Raw genomic sequence first — 10,022 nt, forward strand, 5'->3', positions numbered from 1 at the left:
TAGCTCCTGCCCACTCCCTCAGTGGTTGCTCTCCTGTACCTGCTCCTGTGGAGTTCTGTCTCAGGTCTGCTCTGGCCTAGGTTGCTGGCTTAGTCCTGTTTCCATAAATGTCCCTGGTCTGGATCTGCTCCCACTCATGTGGAGTTCGCTGTCTCAGGCCTGCTCCAGCCTAGGTAGATGGCTCAGTCCTGCTCCTGTGGAGTTTGTTGCCTCAGGCCTGCTCTGGCCTACGTCGCTGGCTCACTCCTGTTTCCATAAATGTCCCTGGTCTGGATCTGCTCCCACTCCCGTGGAGCTTATCATCTAGGCCTGCTTCAGCCGTGTTACATTCTTTTATGCTGTGGAATATTTGTTTAATGATGCAAAGATATGTTGCATTCTTTTATGTTGCATTTGTTAACTCTGTAAATCTGTGTTACTTTGCCTGTCTAAAACACCTGATTGGCTTAATAAAGAGCTGAATAGCCAGTAACTAGACAGGGGAGAAGAATAGGTGAGGCTGGCATGCAGAGAAAATAAATAGGAAAAGGAGAAGAGCAAGAGCTAGAAAAAGAGAAGGGGGCACCAGGGGCCAGTCACCCAGTCACGTAGTCAGCCATGGAGTAAGAAGGAATGAAAGAGATATAGACTGGAGAAAGGTAAAAGCCCAGAGACAACTTGCTAGAAACAAGCCAAGCTAAGACTGGGCTTTCATAAGTAAGACTAAGTCTCCAGGTACTCATTTGGGAGCTGGGTGGAGGGCCCCCAAAACAGTTTTTAAAAAACCCTATACCCAGAATAGCTAAAAATAATTCTGAACAATAAAAGAACTACTGGAGGCCTCACTATTCCCAATTTCCAGTTGTACTACAAAGCTATTACTATTATAATAAAACCAGCATGGTAATAGAATAAACAAAAAGATATGGCCATTGAAAAGAGAAAGACAACCTAAGTGTAGGGTAAAGGGTCAACTGGAGCAAGAAACCAACCAATCTCTGAGCACCCTGACTCTGAACCCAGAGTCAGTGAAAGAAACACATCCTGGATCTGAGAGACCTGAGCCAGGGGAAGAAACATCTTTATCCCTGAACCCAGAATCAAAGAAACATGCCCTGACTCTGAAACCAGTGCCAAAGAAACACACTTTGTCCCTAGAATCAGAGCCAGTGAAAGAAATATTCTCTGGTCCTAAGATTTGGGTCAAAAGGCTAGAAAGGAACAGTGAAAGAAACACAGTTTGACCCTGAGATCAGATCCATCTCTGCCCTTGACCAACTAAACTAACCAATCCCTGAGCATGGAAAACTAACCAATACCTCTTCTCCCTGGGATAACTCTTCCCCTAAGAAGCCTTATATAAGCCTCTCTGCCTGTTCAGTTGGAGGCTGTCTTTATTCCTTCTCCCCCTCCGCAGAGGCAACCACTCTCCTGGATTCTTCTTTCCCAAACAAATCTCTTTCTCAACAGAATCTTGAGTGACAGTATTCATTCGCCAGTGCAGAATAAAAGAGCCTGGCTGGGATGTCCCTTAGGGGACTGAGCTGAAAAATCTTGCTGAGACGCTCCCTTGGTGTGTGTGGAGGGGGGGGGGCGGTGAGTAAGGATGAGCGGAAACAGAAAACCTTGCTGGGATGCTTCTAAGAGGGGTTGAGCAAGGCTAAGCAGAAAAAGTAACTTTTCGATGGAGCCAGAAGTGATTGCTCCATTTCTGCAGGGGCTTCCCCTTTAGTGGAGCGTTAGCAAAAGACATAACATCTTGGGCCTGAGAAGTAGCAGATAGCTCTGCTAGAAAGTTCCTTCCCTTAGGGGAACAGAGCAGAGCTCAGCTTTAGAGACTCTCCAGGGGAGGAACAGCATTGTTATAGCATGCGGGAACATCCCTGCACCCCAGATTCAGGTAGCCTGACTTCCCAACAAGTCAGGACACTTTTCCTCCAAGGCAGAGCTGTCTTATTGCGGCTCCAGCCTCCAGAGCTGTTTTATCGTGGCTCTATCCCTCCAGGACTGAGCTGTCCTATTGTGGCTTCAGCCTCCAGAGCGGTTCTATTGCAGCTCTACCCCTCCAGAACTGTCTTGCTAGGGCTCTAGCCTCCAGAGTTGTCCTATTGCGGTTCTAAATGTAGCCGGGCTTCCCGATAAGTCAGGATATCTTTGCAACTCTAGAGTTGTAATACTCACACTCCCCTACACTAAGACTTGAAAACTGATTTTGTTTTTCCAAATTCAACTTTTTTATTGGTTCTTTGCGGATTTCACATCATGCATCACAATCCCATTTATCTTCCTGGCCCTTCCCATATGCCCTCTATCCTTGCAAGCTCCCCGAGATAAAACAAGATAAAATTTAAAAACAAAGAGAACAAAGGAAAAAAGAAAAGAAACATCTTGTTGTGGAAGCTTAGTGTGACACAGTGAGCCACACAGTATGCCCATCAGTCTGTACAGTATTACTTCCAAGTGTTCACTGCAATGAGTCACTGGTCCAGTTCGAGGTGTCTGGTTTTTGCTACATCATCAATACTGGACCCTTACTGGGGTTCCTCTTGGATATCTTGTTGTTATACTGTGTCACAGAGATTGTGCAGCTTTGGGCCTGCAGGGCTGATCTCATCATGTGTTCCAACAGGTCATAGATGAGGTGAATGATGGGATGGATCAACTCATAGCTCTGGTTTTGGGTCTGGGTGATTGCTGGGTTGGTCAGCCCATCAGTTCTCCTTTGTCCTCAATGCCAGGTGAGCTCTCTAGCACCACCCCAACTAGTTCACCCTATGTAGTAAGCAGCAAGGGTCAATTCACTTGATCTTGTGTTCTTTTTTTTAATTTTTTTATTTATTTTTTTCTCATTTTTTTTATTAAAAATTTCCATCTCCTCCCCTCCTCCTCCCCCTTCCCTCCCCTCCCTTCTACCCATACCCCCACTCCACCCCTCTCCAAGACAAAGAGCCATCAGGGTTCCCTTCACTATGTTAAGTCCAAGGTCCTCCCAGCTCCCCCTAAATCCAGGAAGGTGAGCAACCAAACTGACAAGGCTCACAGTGAGCCCGTCCATGCTGTAGAGTTCATGCTCATCGCCGTTGTCCTTGGTTTCTCAGTCCTCCTCCACCGTCAGCCACATTCAGAGAGTCCGGTTTGGTCCCCTGTTCCATCAGTCCCATTCCAACTGGACTTGGTTCTTAAGGTTGGCTCTCCCACATCTATACCACTAGGGCCAGCTCTACTGTGTTATCTAGTGGAGGTTTAGGGGCCACTATGCCCACTGCTGCAGCTGGGATGGCTCTTCCACCTGTTGCAGGCCTAAAAGAGCATGAGGGGACTTCTCTTTCTTGCCCATGCCACTGTAGGATAGATAAGTGGTAGGGCTTGATCTTTCATGCTCATGTTCTTGGGGACAGCTTACCCACACCTCCGTCAATAGGGTCAGCTCTACTGTGTTGTCCAGGCAAGGTACAGGGCCTACACTCTCTAGTGATGCATCTGGTAAGGGCAAGGGTCAACTCTCTCATTCTGATGTGGATGGCAAGGGGCATTAGAGAGGTCATCTTTCCCTCTCCCTTACCACCACATGGCAGACAAGGGGCTCAGGGTTAGCTCTCCCACACTCACAACCTTAGAGCAGGCTCAACCATGTCCCTGCCTGCAGGGTTGGCACTACTGTGGTGCCCAGGTGAGGTCTTCTCTCCTAAGTGCTGTAGGCAGTGAGGGACAAGGGGCAAAAGGAGGGACATCTCTCCCCTGCCCATGCTACAGACAAGAAGTGGGGCTATGTCTCAGGGTTGACTCACCTGGTCATCTCTATTGTATTGTCCAGGTGAACTTCAAGGCCTGCTTTCTCTAGTGCTGAAGCCAGTGAGATGCTGGGCCAGCTCACTGGTTCTCATGACCTCAGACCCAGATTTCTCACCTGCCACAGGTGGTGAGGTGTGGGGAGAACACCTCCCCTTATTCATGCCACTGTATGGCAGATGAGGAGTGAGATCATATCTCCCATACTCATGTTCTTGGAGTCAGTTCACCCTCATCCCTGTCAACAGAGTCAGCTCCATTGTGCTGCCCAGGTGAGGTGCAGGACCTGTTCTCCCTAATGTTGCATTTGGTGAGGTGCTAGGTCAGCTCTCCTGCCTGCCACAGGTGGTGAGGGGCTAAGGGAGTTTGAAGACAGAATTTAATCAGAAAAAAATTAATTAAGAATTAATTAATCTCTGGGGGCAGGATGGGGGACAGAGCAAGGAGAGAGGCAGAGTACCCTAGGGACCATTGGAGGTGCTGAAATGACTGGACAATATAAAATGATCAGACATTTAAAAATTAAGACTGAAAAAGAATGTCTCACCCTGCCCCTCTCCTAAGCCAAAACAGGTATATTTGGAAACTTTAAATATGTTAAATATTAAAATTATAGCTTTGTTTTTTCCTTTAAAAATGTCTTGGGAAAAGCAGTTTTTCATATTTTAAATTAAAATCTAGCTAGACCATAATATTTGAAGCTGTACACTAAGAGGTTGCATGGTTGGCAGGGTGCTAATGCAGTTCTTAGGTCTATCACACCAACAGAGACGCTAAAAGTGGAATCCTGGGTAAACCTGGCAGCTGGGTGCTTTCCTCTTGTAGTTCATCAGCTTCATCAACGTTCCCTCCCTTCCCCTCCTTCCAGGGCACCTAACTGCCTGGGAGCAACTCCCCCACAAAAATATTTTTGGTTCTCTCTTTCTTAATAGTTTCTATGTAGTTAATGGAATTATATTTACAAGATTTTTGTTTTTTAGAATTCACAATTTCAAAAATACCTTATAATATGACCTCTTTGAACAGAAAAAAAAAAGCACTCGTAGAAAAGGAAGGTGCCCAAAACATGACTGTCCTTATCTTATTGCTGAAAATAGATAAACTTAGGTTAACAAAGAGATGTCACAAAAACGAACTGCCAGTCTGTTAAGCAGCCAACTGCATGTCATTTCTACAATGCAACATAGAGAGTCTACGCCTACCTCCTGCTCCGCACATCACAACTTTGCTTCAGTGAGTGCCAAAGTCCCAGATGAAAATTCTTACAGTCTCAGGATTGATACAAAAAATGGAGAGTAACATCACCATCTCATCATGCTTTAAAAGTGAGAACAGAATCAAAACAACAAACTAAAACAAAATTCTTTTTTCTTAAAAAAATTCCTTAATATACAATAAGTATACTAAGGTTAGCTTTCAACTAGATATTAAGCTAAGGTGACACTAGACTAGACTAAGTCAAAAAATCACAAATGTGATTCAGGAAGACTGAAAAGGAGAAAGAAGAAGAGGGAGGGAAAGGGAGACCACCAAAGGAAAACAAACAGACCAAACCAAAATCATGGATTGAGATGAGATGTGGTCAACCCTCAATCCAAAGAGTGCCAACACTGGTTGGGATGAGGAGTGAGGCTGGTGGGGATCCAGGTCTGAGGACATCACCTAAACAAAGGGCCACTCAGAAACGTTGCCCAGTCTTGCCTGGACATCCAGATATGCTCTCAGAGTGAGACGGCAACGGAAGCACCTGTTCAATGGTATCCATTTGTAAAAGCCATTGCAATCAAAGGGCCTTGGCCAAAGCCTGAGCCAGGCTGTGGGCTGGCTGCACTTATGAAATTCCCCACTCCGGAATCCTGGCTGGAAGGTCCATAGAGACTGGTGACAGGTCCTGGGCTGTTGGCCCCAAGACGCCTCTGGGCCATACCGGGTTGGAACCTGCACTGTGGCTATTCGGGACTGATCCTCGAGCCGCTGCCACTGCTGCTACCACTGGTCCGTAAGCTGCTGCTGGGAAGCCTGGGAACTGGTAGCCATAGCTAAGAGCCAATCCAGGGTAGTCTTGGCCATAGGTTCCCACAAAGTTGGGGTAGCCCAACATCCCAATGCCAAGCATGAACGCATTCATGGTGTAGGGCAGTCTCCGGGCCCAGCGTCTTGTTCCAGTTGGGAACAAGATTTCTTTCAGCTGAGCTTTCTTACATTCTACCATTTTATTATTGATTTTGTGGAAATGAATCTCACAGACTTTCTCCACAACGTTTTCGTTCTCAAAAGTGACAAAGCCAAACCCTCTGTACCCGCTGGTGGTTTTGTCAAACATCAGCAATGCATCTTCCACCTTGACAAACTGCTCGAAATACAGCTTTACATCTTTCATTACAGTGTTCACAGATAATCCTGGTACAAATATTTTTTTGTTCTTGTGACTACCATCTAACGGCCTCTCAGTGCCCCATGTGAGTCAAGTCAAGATTTTTGCATCCCGTGTACACCCTCCACCATTGCAAAGACCTTGGACTACGCACGACAAGAAAATGCAACTTTGGGGTCAATTATCTTGGAATCTAACTCATGGCGGAGCTGACCTAATACTTTATCTACACTTGCTGGGTCTACAGAGGTGATGAAAACAAAGCCTCTGGAGTGTTTGATTGTGGGATCTCTCATAACCACACATTCTCCAATATCTCCAAATTTGCTAAAATAGTCTCTAAGGCTATCTGGTAAGGTCTTCCAGCTCAGTCCACCGATAAACATTTTACTGGGGTCAGGCTGGGAGTTGCTGGTGCTGCCGGAGATGCCTGAGCTCCCATTTCCCTCCATAGTGGAACGCCCCCATCCCCCACCCCCTACACACTGAGCCCAATAGCTAAGGGCAGCTGGCTCTTAGCCCCAGATCTCTGTCCCTCCTCCCCTGCCTCCCCCAATCCCCCTGCCCGCCTCCACCTCTGCCTCGCCACCCTTCCCCCTCCTAGGATATATCTAATAGTTTTTGTTCAAGGGAGTCCCATGGAAATCCCCAAGAAACCCAGGCTATTGCCAAGACAATAGGTTGCTCTCCACAAAGTGACATCAAGGCCACATTGATGAAGACAACAACTACACAACTCATTGAACGTGGAGAGGTCAAGCTAGTGTTATATAGAACCTTCACTCCCATGTCCCAGTGTCTTTGGTATGGGAAAGTACTCTGAGGGCTATCTAAAGTGAACTGTAAACACCAATCCAGCCACAAGCCCTTTGATCTACATTCTGACCTACCTGTAAAATATGCTAGGGCGATGATGGCACAAAGCTTGTGGGAGTAACCAACCACTGTTTGATTTGACTTAAGGTCTTCTCCGTGAGATGTGACCACACACTGCTTGGGCAACCAAGAATGAGAGACTAAATAACCCAGAGACCTAGAGACCTAGGGTTAAACCAAATAATACTGTTCTTAAAAGAGAGAGAGAGAGAGAGAGAGTAAAAATAAAGTGACTCCTAATGATATTCTGCTATACTTATAGATCAGAGCCTTATTCAGTCATCATTAGAGAGGGAACATCAGCAGAAGGGAACAGATGTAGTGGCCATAACCAGACATACTGCAGAGAGAGAGACCTTGGCACACTCAGCTCTAATTGGGATGTCTCCATCAAATGCCTTCCCTTAGAGCTCAGGGAATAAACCCTTTGAAAGAGGAGGCAGGAGTATGAGAACCAGAGGGGATGGAGGAAAGCAGGAGAACAAGTCCCTCTAACCAACTGAGCAAAGTTCATATGAACTCACAGAGACTGAAGCAGCAAGCACAGGTCCTACGTGGTTCTGTCCCAAGTCCTCTGTGTATATATTATAGCTTTCAGTTTAATGCTTTTATGGGATTTCTGAATGTGTGAATGATTGGATCTGATTCTTGTACCTTCTTTTGGTGCTTTTTTCTTTCTGTTGGTTTGCCTTGTCCAACTTCGATGTGATGCAACCATTCTGTTAGTCTGTGTCTTTTTACTGGGTAATTGATACCATTGATACTGAAAGATATTGATGATTCTTAATTTCTGTTATTTTTTGTAGTTGTTGATGATGGTGGTAGTGTGTGTGTGTGTGTGTGTGTGTGTGTGAGAGAGAGAGAGAGAGAGAGAGAGAGAGAGAGATGTGTTTCCCTTCTTTGGGTTTTGCTGGTTTGAGATTACTTATTGCCTGTGTTTTTGTGGGTATAGTTAACCTCTTTGGGTTAGAGTTTTCCTTCTAATGCCATTAGGAGACTTAAGGTAAAAATGAAAGACCCAGTAACTCAACTAGAAAACTCAAAAGAAAACTTTACAAGTAGAATTAATCAAGCAGAAGATAAAATATCAGGACTAGGAGATAAAGTGGAGGAATTAGAACAAAAGAAAAGGAAAAATAAAAAAAAAACATATGAAAGAAACAAAGAAAATGTGGGACACCATGAAAACAAACAAACCTTTGAATTATAGGTATACAAACAGTTTCACTTGCTGATGGTGATGAGGCCGGATCTCCGTGGCTTGGCATAGAGGACAAGCCTGCACAGGGGCATTGTGATTTCCAGTGTCCAGGTTAATGGTAGATAGAGCAGGTGTAGTGCAATATCATGCCACGTGACTATTTAAGCCACACTTGACAGAGCCCTGTGGTTGGCTTCCCTTATCCCCCTTCCTGTGACCTTAGAGCAGCTGCTAAGGCCTGGGCCTGTAGGTTTTTGTAGATTTGTCTGTTGGGAAGACTTAGCTGATTTCTCTCGGGCATTAAAAACTTTAAAGACCATTTTCACCAATTCCTGTATAGGAATTTGGGGACCATCCTCAACTTCTTTTTTTAACTCTTTCCTAATATCTGGTACTGACTGGGGAAGCAGAATGATTAGTAGAAAAGGAACCTAGCTGCTTTTCTACCTGAGAAAGGTTTAGAAGAGAAAAGGGAGCATGGGCAGGGCTAACCCAGTGTGCAGAAGGGGTCCAGGAGTGGAGCAGTGAGGTGGGAGGGAGAGGGGAAGGTAGAAGTTGACCTTGAACCTCCGGATTGGGAAAGGGAAGAGAAAGAATGTTGCTCTGCAGGAGGGGGATTGGGAAGTGTGGGCCTGAGGGAGTGGAGGAGAAGCCAGTGCCTCTGGTGCTGTGAGACACTGGCTACTAAGGTGGGAGCAAGAGCTCAGAGCCCCAAAACCAGGGACATATATATATGTAAGCTCTGTTTATTTGTATCAGAAGGCTCAATTTTAAAAGAATTTTGTAAGAGGCTTACAGGGGCAACAGCAGACATGTCTTTGAACTATAAGTGCCCATTTTAGAGTCTATGCCCAACCACGTGGCCTAAGTCCATTTCAGAGCATCCTCCAAAATGGCTCTTAGGTCCAAAAGGGGCTGTGGAGATTGGATGTCCCGCATCCCAGGACAAACAGATCTCCGCCTCAGCCAAGCCCGATCCCACAGGATTGACCACAACCTGGGACTCGAATTCCCAACGTGAGCTCACGACTTCAGCAAGAATCCAAAAACGACAAAAATAAGTACGAATGGGTCCCCCCCCCCAAAACCCTATAGCATAGACAAGAAAAGGGACTCACCAAGACGCAGCCACTGTAGCCCAGAAGCCGGTTTTAAGTGTGGCATAGAGAGCTTAAAGTGTAGACTAGGGGCCTTTCAACATGTGGCCTGCCACGTGGAAAGGGCCTTCCCTATCTTGGTGGAACCTCCAAAATGTTAGGAATATTTCCTATCACGAGCTCCCTGCCAATGCAAAATTCCCAATCAAACCAAATCAAAACAAACCAAACTAAGAAATATCCAAGTTTAATGGGAGATCTGCACTCTCAGGTGGCCCCAAGGGGGAACCAGGAAGCCACAGGAATGCGACCCCCGGGAGGAAGAAAGGGAGACCATGTGTTCTTCTTTGGGAGGATCACCTAAATACCCTGGGGAGTGGTCCTGACCCCTCCCTGGTATTTAGAATCCAGACCAGGCCTGGGGGTTGGGATAGATGAGAGGGGCAAGGGCCTAGGCTCCCAACTTGACATATAGGCATAGATGAATTCCAAGTCAGTGGCATAGATCATAGCTTCAACACGATCATGGAAAAAACATTCAGCAAACTAGTGAAAAGCACATCCATACAAATACAAGAAGCACACAAAACACAAAATAGACAACATCAGAAAAGAAAATTCCCGCAACATATAATAGCTAAATCACTAAGTATATATAACAAATAAATGTACTAAGATCTGCAAGAGAAAAAACACAAGTCACATA

At 45.7% G+C, this 10,022-nt stretch overlaps 1 pseudogene; it reads right to left on the reverse strand.

The window, feature by feature from the left end:
* Positions 1 to 5,519: 5,519 nt before the first annotated feature.
* Positions 5,520 to 6,594, reverse strand: LOC119805333 (annotated as a pseudogene).
* Between the last annotated feature and the right edge of the window lie 3,428 nt (positions 6,595 to 10,022).

This window comes from Arvicola amphibius, chromosome X (genome assembly GCF_903992535.2).
Source record: "Arvicola amphibius chromosome X, mArvAmp1.2, whole genome shotgun sequence".
In the NCBI taxonomy this organism is placed as follows: Eukaryota; Metazoa; Chordata; class Mammalia; order Rodentia; family Cricetidae; genus Arvicola; species Arvicola amphibius.